We start from the raw sequence: 8,790 nt of genomic DNA on the forward strand, positions 1-8,790 counted from the left end.
ATGCCTACTGAAATGAGTGAAGCAATTCTCGTTCCTCGACATCCGAGAAACGGTGCCCGCCATGTTTCCAAAACCGTCCTCCTCTTGAAACTTCAAGAATTCGTTAAGAAACTCACCGAAATGAATCTCCTTGCTGAGATGCGCCTCGTTCAACTCACCGAATCAGTGGAAAACATGAAAATGGAACTTCGAAACGTCAATGACCAACTCTGGTTTCAAGTTCTCGGTTTCACGTAATTTCTACCACCAGGACCATTCGTAGGAGGAGAACCTTTCGGGGAAATTTAGGAAACTTAATTTTCTGTTTTTATGTGTAAACATTGTGCTATGAACTTCGGGCTTAACCCGAATATTTTCTTATTTTTAGGAAAACCGGGCTTATCCCATATTCATTTTAGGACCTTTTAATGAAAAGTAATTTTTAGGATGACTAAACATCTAAAATAACATACTAAACATCATTCTAAGAATTCCAGCTCTCGCATTTTGCTGAAAAATATAAGAAAAACATATGTGACAAAAAGCACGACCGTGCTTCCAAAAGCACGAGGCCGTGGTCACCCTAGAATCTTCAGCATGATACGCGTTAACTCCGTACAATTCTTTGACTCAGAAACATTTATACCCCTAGGAGCACGGGGTCGTGCTTCCAAAGGCACGGGGTCGTGTTCAACTCTCCAGTCTCTATATAATGCATGCATAAACTCACTATTCCATTCACACCAAACACAACATTACTAAAATGGAAAGCAAGAAGGTTGAATGGAGGCCAGTGAGGAAAGTAAAGCAACATGAATCTTCCTCAAATCTTAAGGAGGAGGTCATGAGGCTACAATGCATCATGAGGGACCAAGTTGAAAGCCACATTCAAACCGAAGCTCGCGTAGTCGAGCTAATCAACAAAGTTGAACTCCTTAGGTTCGAAGACTTCCATTTTGTGGATGGCCACCACAAAGATGTGGCTTCCAAGCTCAACTTTCTCAACCGGGAAATCGTAAAGCTCGACAAAAAGCTTTCCGAGCTCTTGGAAGCCAAACGAGCACCACCACACATTTAAGACTTGTTCGGGAATGGTGGTCGTTGAACTTCCGACTTTGTTTTACGTTGAAGTTTCTCCCGCTAGTGTTATGTGTTAGGATCTATGATTGTTGTTGTACTTTTCATTTCTACTATGTTTAGTTATGTCTTTATGTTTTATGTTTTAATGAAATTTAGGACTTTTAATTACTATCTTAAACTAACCAGCAAAGAAAATCAATTAAAAATGAACCAGCTCAACAAATAAACAAAATCAAAGAAAAACTGTCTGCATCATGCAACACGGTACCGTGCTTCCAAAAGCACGGCGTCATGCTTTTAACCCCAGTACAGTTACGATTTTATAATTATTATAATAACTTTTCTCAACCATCAACCCTAACACCCACTTCGTTTCTGAACAATAAACCGCCGACCAACCTCTATTCTACTAAGTTCTTCATCAAATCTTCAATTTTGAACCAAAGGTATGTTGATGTGCGAAAATATATATAAATATATATATAAATAAAACACAAGTCGCAACTAAGCTTTAAAAACCAAACAATCTATCCTAGTTCACACAAACGGCAAGTGTACCGGTCGCGTATAGCACAGATGAGAAAAGTCCGGATATCGAACTCGAAGACACGTGAAAACGTTTATAATCACTAAACTCTAACCAAGACTCACCAAAATATTTAATTGATTTTTTTTATTTGATTTAACTACTTAACTTAACTAAGTGAAAACTTTTGACAAAACTTCGGAAACTTTGACTGCAGTGATAAAAACGTCTAACTAGGTAAGAATCATATTGAATGAGATGACAAGACAATGGATTGAAATCTCTCACGACACCGGTTCTAAAGGATGACACAACTAAGGTTCGCTCAAGAAGGTCAGATCACCTCTCGGTCTCACTAACAAACTCTAACTTATCTTAGTTGATTTTAAGAACAAACCGGGAAAACAAATTATTAACGTGTTCTAATGCCGACTCACCTCTCGGTCTCACCGACACACTAGCCTAATGGAAACGAATACTACGCAACCAAGGATAGAGGAACAATTCAACTTAACTTAAACTAGACCAACTAATCGCTCAAACACCCAAACCCAACAAGAACAAAACCCGCTCTCGCGCGATCTTAATTCGAACAAGTAAAAGTAATGAGATGAGTTTACTTCTTATCACCTCTCGGTCTCTAAGAAGGTGTTTCACAACTGATTTTATCTAATTAATTTACCCACTTATCCCTACGGTTGTACTTCCCGCAAATAAACCCTAAACACAAAGTAAAGAGCCTTAAACATGCAACAACTAATCAAAACCGATTCAATTAATTAAAGCACGAGGTTATTAGGTATAATCAAACAAAACACAGCCACTAAACACAATCTAATTTACTGTTAAATCAAAGTTTACATTAACAATTTAAGCCATGATCATTAACAATCCATATTACTAGTCAAAACAAAACAATATTCATCAAACCTAGATAGAACAAACAAGATTAGCTACTCATTAAGTTTGGACAGCCATTAACATTCAAGTAAATCATCATAAACATCAACATAAACATAATCAAACTCATTCAAAATCCAAGAATAACTAAATCAAAGTCAAACAATCAATTACTTGCAAAATAATCCAAAGAAAAAGATCAATTTAACTAGTTAGGATTCTTGAACAAAAAGTAAAGTTTATGAGAGTTTTACTTAGAGTATATGGCTTATATAAATGATGAAAAACGAGTATAGCTGCTGTCCCAAGTCACCCAAGCCTTCTTTTCTCCTTCCCTAGCCGCCACCTAGCTACCACAAAATTTTCTTTCTTCTTCCTCTTGCTGCTGATCGGACTAGGTAGTAGGAGTTAGGGTTCTTTGATTTCGGTTTTGTGGCTGGATTCTGGCAAAAAATTAAGTTAACTAACTTAATATAATATCATGTAAGGCTTCTAACTTGTAGGCTTGGGTCGGGCCTTGAGTTGTAGGTTTGAAACTTGACCAAAAAGGCCCCTAGAGTCTTCCAACTTAACTCTTTTTTCACCATCTTTCATAAACCTACAATTAACATTTAAACTTTGTAAATTTTTGCACTTAACCCCCATACTTTCATAAAATAAAAAATTAAGCATAAAAACCATGATAAATTCATAAGGAAAGTAAGTGTGTTTTACAATACATCATATGTTAATTTAACGATTATATTGTTCAAATTCATCATTCTAAGTTTAGTTTAACCCTAAAATCTCTCAAATTGACCAAATCGGGTCTAACCCCAAAAACGATATGGTATTATTCTATTAGTTTAGGATTACGATATGGTATCAATCGTCCCTGAAAAAGATTTGACTGCAGTTGGATCAGAATCGGAAAATTAAAGTCAAATCAAACATATAGGTTAGATTTTAAAGCTCAGAAAAACGCAAAAACCGCGATCATCGATATTGTTGTCCACCTAAATCCATGCCTTAATCTTTACCGGGACAAATAAGATCCAACAATAATATTACTTAGTGGTTTACACAATTAAGACCCGCTTATTTTCAGCTTTTACCGGACCAGACCACCCCAACTTGACTTAAACCTCAAAGTTAGCAAATTTAAAACTTTGTTGCTCAATATTTATGAATAGTTAAGACGATTAAGGGTATTGTTTATCCACCTAATCTTAAGCATCAAAGTCTACCAAGCAACCATTAGATACAATTAAGGTTCAATTTATTAATAGCTAGTGTTCCCCACAACATGACATACCCCCGTTATCAAGCAACACCCCAAATCCATCACCATAGGTGAGTATGCAAAATTTCATCTGTAGGGATTACATGTAGCGTGTCCCTTGTGGTCCGTTTCTTAATGGTAATGAGACGCGAGCAAGGGGACCCCACATGGCTAACAGCGTGGATGATCAAGTCTGTAGTGTATTTGTACTTTTATACTTTTTGCGATCATGTTTATATACTTATAAGGGTTTGCACTTTGAATTTATTTTAAATATCCACAACCCCACTTAGGAATTGTGAATACCCAAATGAATAGATTGCATACAGACCCATGGTCTCCGGACCCGAAGCATCCCATCAATACAGGATTTAAGGTTATAAAACCATACGCCAATGAGGTGTAAAACACTAAACTAGCAGTTTAAGATTTATATCACAGGCTACACGGCATACTCTAACGTTAAACCTAACCAAGCATCATATGATAACGTATTCAAATTTTTAAAAACTCACGATAATTCCACTTTTTCATACCAAAATTTGAGGCTTGAGTATGGCCCGACCTTTCATTGCTTATTTTCCACGGACAAAACGCTTTACCCACAAAAGATTTCCGTTTAACCGTTTTATCAAATTTGCCCTTTGATTTTCAAGGCTGAGCCTACCGACACATCCCAAGTTAAGTGTGTTTTCTTTTATTTATCTCATATTATTAGTAGTTTGAAAAACCGATTTCCAATAAATATCATCATCTCCCACTTTAATGCAAAAGAAACTAAAAACAAGGGACATTTATTTTTTTATTAACATAAACAATGTACGAAAACGAAAAACAAGTGAAAACTTTTTATTTTTTTAATTTTTTTTCTACAACTAAGTAAAATAAATTCCCATCCCCACACTTAGAACGAAATCGTCCTCGATGAGAACAAGGAAAAGAAATAAAATAAAAATAAAACGTAAAGCATAAAATTAAAACTTGAAAGAACAGAAATTAAAATAGAGAACGGGTTACCCCCCTGGTTTTGATGCAGATTCTTCATCAGCTGTGTATGACACGAACTATCGACCGTATAGCATTTTATTCGCGGCCGCAACCTAAGGTGAACCAGTTCCAAAACGCCATCAGAGCTACCATGCGCATAATAATACCTGTAAAAACTCAAACTCGCTCGCATGTAGCGGCGTACAAAACAGAAAACAAAAACATAAAAAATAAACATATTTTTGTGTTTTTGATTTTTTTTTATTTTTATTTTTATGTTTTTATAAATATAAATAAAAATAAAACAAATAAAAACAGATAATAAAGAGAATCATAATACAAACTCTACAACTCGGGCTGTCTCCCGAGTGATGCATCCATCACGCCTATTCCTCGGTGAATGAGTCAAGGGAGAACACCTCGACTGTCTGATCAGTTATCGGCTCTCCTATGTAGTGCTTCAATCTATGGCCGTTCACCTTAAACTTCCCGCTTCGATCTTGTATCTCAATCGTGCCATACGGGAAAACCTCAGTGACCGTGAACGGTCCCGACCATCGGGATTTCAACTTTCCCGGGAATAACCTCAACCGTGAGTTATATAGTAAAACCTTATCCCCACACTTAAACTGCTTATTACCCTTCAATTTCCTGTCATGCAGTTCCTTCATATGCTCCTTATACCGAAATGATTATGCGTATGCGTGATCCCGGAGCTCCTCTAATTCGTGTAATTGATGGAAACGATTACCCTCTGCGGCGGGTAAATCAAGATTAACCCTTTGAAGGGCCCATGAAGCGCGGTGTTCCAATTTAACAGGAAGATGACAGGCCTTCCCATAAATCATCCGAAATGGTGTGGAACCAGTCAGAGTCTTGTAGGCTGTACGGAAAGCCCACAGAGCGTCATCTAATTTGTCGGACCAATCCCGACGATTTGAACCAACCGTTTTCTCGAGAATACGTTTGATTCCCCGATTACTCACTTCTACCTGCCCACTAGTCTGTGGGTGGTAGGCGGTCGCAAGCCGATGGGTGACCCCATAACGCTTCAACGCCTTATCCATCTGCGAGTTGCAAAAGTGAGTACCTCGATCACTGATCAAGGCTTTCTGGACTCCAAAACGAGCAAATAGACTTTTTAGAAAACGGACTACCGCTCGGGCATCATTGGTGGGTAGAGCTTTGGCCTCAACCCACTTAGACACGTAATCGACGGCCACGAGTATGTATTTGTTTCCACGCGAAGATGGAAACGGTCCCATGAAATCAATACCCCAAATATCAAAAACCTCACAAACTTGAATGGCATTCTGAGGCATTTCGTTTCACGATGAAATGTTGCCGACACGCTGGCAACGATCACAACTCTTAACGAACAGATGAGCATCCTTAAAGATAGACGGCCAGTAAAAACCATAATCAAAGACTTTCTTTGCTGTAGAACTCACACCGTGGTGACCTCCAGTCGGTCCCACATGACAATGGCTTAAAATTTGCCATCCTTCCTTGACATCTACACACCTTCTAATAAGCTGATCAGCACCAATGCGGAAAAGATATGGATCGTCCCAAAGGTAAAATTTGATGTCAGCAAAGAATTTCTTCTTTTGCTGGTAAGGCATCTTTGGGAGGTATCCGTCAGCGAAACAGTTCGCGAAATCAGCAAACCATGGAAAACCTTCCTCTTGTGCAGTAACAAACATCAGACTCTCCGTCGGTAAACGATCGTCGATCCTAACTCCCGAATCTCCTAAATCAACTCCCTCTAGACGTGAAAGATGATAAGCCGCCACATTCTCGGCCCCCATTTTATCACGGATCTCTATATCAAACTCTTGAAGCAACAGGATCCATCGGATAAGACGAGGCTTAGCATCCTGCTTGCTGAAAAGATATCTAATAGCGGCATGATCCGTATAAACAATCGTTTTGGACAAAACTAGATAGGACCTAAATTTGTCAAAAGCGAACACCACAGCTAAAAGCTCTTTTTCGGTGGTGGTATAGCTTTCCTGTGTGCCATTTAAGGTCCGGCTCACGTAGTAGATCGGATGGAAGTGTTTATCCTTCTGTTGTCCAAGAACTGCTCCGACAGCGAAGTCGCTCGCGTCACACATCAACTCGAATGGTAACGACCAGTCGGGAGCAACCATGATTGGGGCGTTAACGAGTTTGTATTTTAGAAGATCAAACGCCTCGATACAATGCTCGGAAAAAACAAATGTAGCATCCTTCTCCAAAAGTTTGGTCATGGGTCTAGCGATTTTAGAAAAATCTTTGATGAACCGGCGGTAGAACCCGGCATGAGCTAGAAAGCTACGAATTGATCTCACAGAAGTAGGCGGGGGAAGATTAGAAATGGTCTCGACCTTTGCCCGGTCAACCTCTATCCCCGCACTTGAGATCCGATGACCTAGAACAATGCCCCCGCGAACCATGAAATGACACTTCTCCCAGTTAAGGACTAGGTTGGTGTCAATGCAGCGGGACATCATCCTCTCGAGATTTGATAAACAATTATCGAAGGAACTCCCAAATACGGAAAAATCATCCATGAACACCTCCATGGAGTCCTCGATCATATCATGGAAAATGGCCACCATACACCTCTGGAATGTGGCCGGAGCGTTACAAAGTCCTAACGGCATACGTTTGTAAGCAAACGTTCCGTAAGGACAGGTGAAAGTGGTTTTCTCCTGGTCGTCGGGAGCTATCGGAACCTGGAAGAACCCGGAGAAACCATCTAGGAAGCAGTAGTACTGCTGACATGCTAAACGCTCTAACATCTGATCAACGAATGGGAGAGGAAAGTGGTCTTTCCTGGTGGCACCATTCAGTCGGCGATAGTCGATGCAGACTCGCCATCCCGTCACAGTCCTCGTGGGAATAAGCTCGTTCCTCTCGTTGGTGACGACATTCATGCCACCCTTTTTAGGAACCACTTGGACTGGACTCACCCAAGCACTATCAGAAATGGGGAAAATGATCCCCGCATCAAGGAGTTTAATGATCTCCTTCTTTACGACCTCTTGCATTTTTGGATTAAGCCGCCGTTGCGGCTGGACAACAGTTTTGAAATTTTCCTCCATGAGGATTTTATGAGTGCAAAACGAAGGGTTGATACCCTTGATGTTGATAATCTTCCATGCAATAGCCTCCTTGTGCTCTCGTAGCACCCTCAACAACTTCTCCTTCTCGACCTCGGTCAAAGCAGATGCAATGATAACCGGAAGCTTCCTCTCTTTCATCTAAAAATGCAGACTCAAGGTGGGAAGGTAAATCCTTAAGCTCTAAGGAAGAAGGAGGACTCTCGACCGAAGGTCGATCCATCGGATCTTCTCGTACGATCTCAGCAGACAGGCCAGATTCAGGGGTATACGACTCGGTGTCGTCATTTAAGGACTGATTGGTTACGGCTACCATTTCAATCTCCGGAATCTCCCTATCGAGAATCTGGGTGTCGGAGGCATATCCTCCACAAATTTCGTTGAGAAACTCCCCAACATGCTCCATGATGGTATCAATGAAGTATAAGGAGTCATCAGCAGACTTGGGGTGTTTCAGAGACTGTCGAACGTCAAAGGTGACGTTCTCATCCCCAACTCTTAAGATTAATTTACCCTCGCAGACATCGATCAATGCATGTTCAGTGGCAAGTAATGGTCGGCCCAAGATGAGTGGGACACTATTGTCATCGTTCATGTCCAGGATGACAAAGTCCACCGGGAGGATGAACTTGTCGACACGAACAAGCATGTTCTCGACCACCCCTCGGGGGTATTTCACAGAACGATCAGCAAGCTGGATATAATACGGGTAGGCCTCGGTTTGCCTAGACCCAACTTGCGATACACGGAATACGGCATGAGATTAATACTGGCACCAAGATCTGCCAGTGCATGGACGACCGTATTATCACTCAAGATGCAGGGAATTGTGAAACTCCCAGGATCGGACATCTTTTCTGGTAACTTTCTCTGCAAGACTGCAGAGCAACCAGCACTCAGAGGAATGGAAGAGACTTCGGCTAACTTCTCTTTGTTCGAAAGAATAT

The sequence above is a fragment of the Bidens hawaiensis genome, unplaced genomic scaffold (assembly GCF_021521415.1).
Source record: "Bidens hawaiensis isolate Kalapana, Puna unplaced genomic scaffold, B.hawaiensis_p1.1 tig00003510_1, whole genome shotgun sequence".
Classification (NCBI taxonomy): Eukaryota; Viridiplantae; Streptophyta; class Magnoliopsida; order Asterales; family Asteraceae; genus Bidens; species Bidens hawaiensis.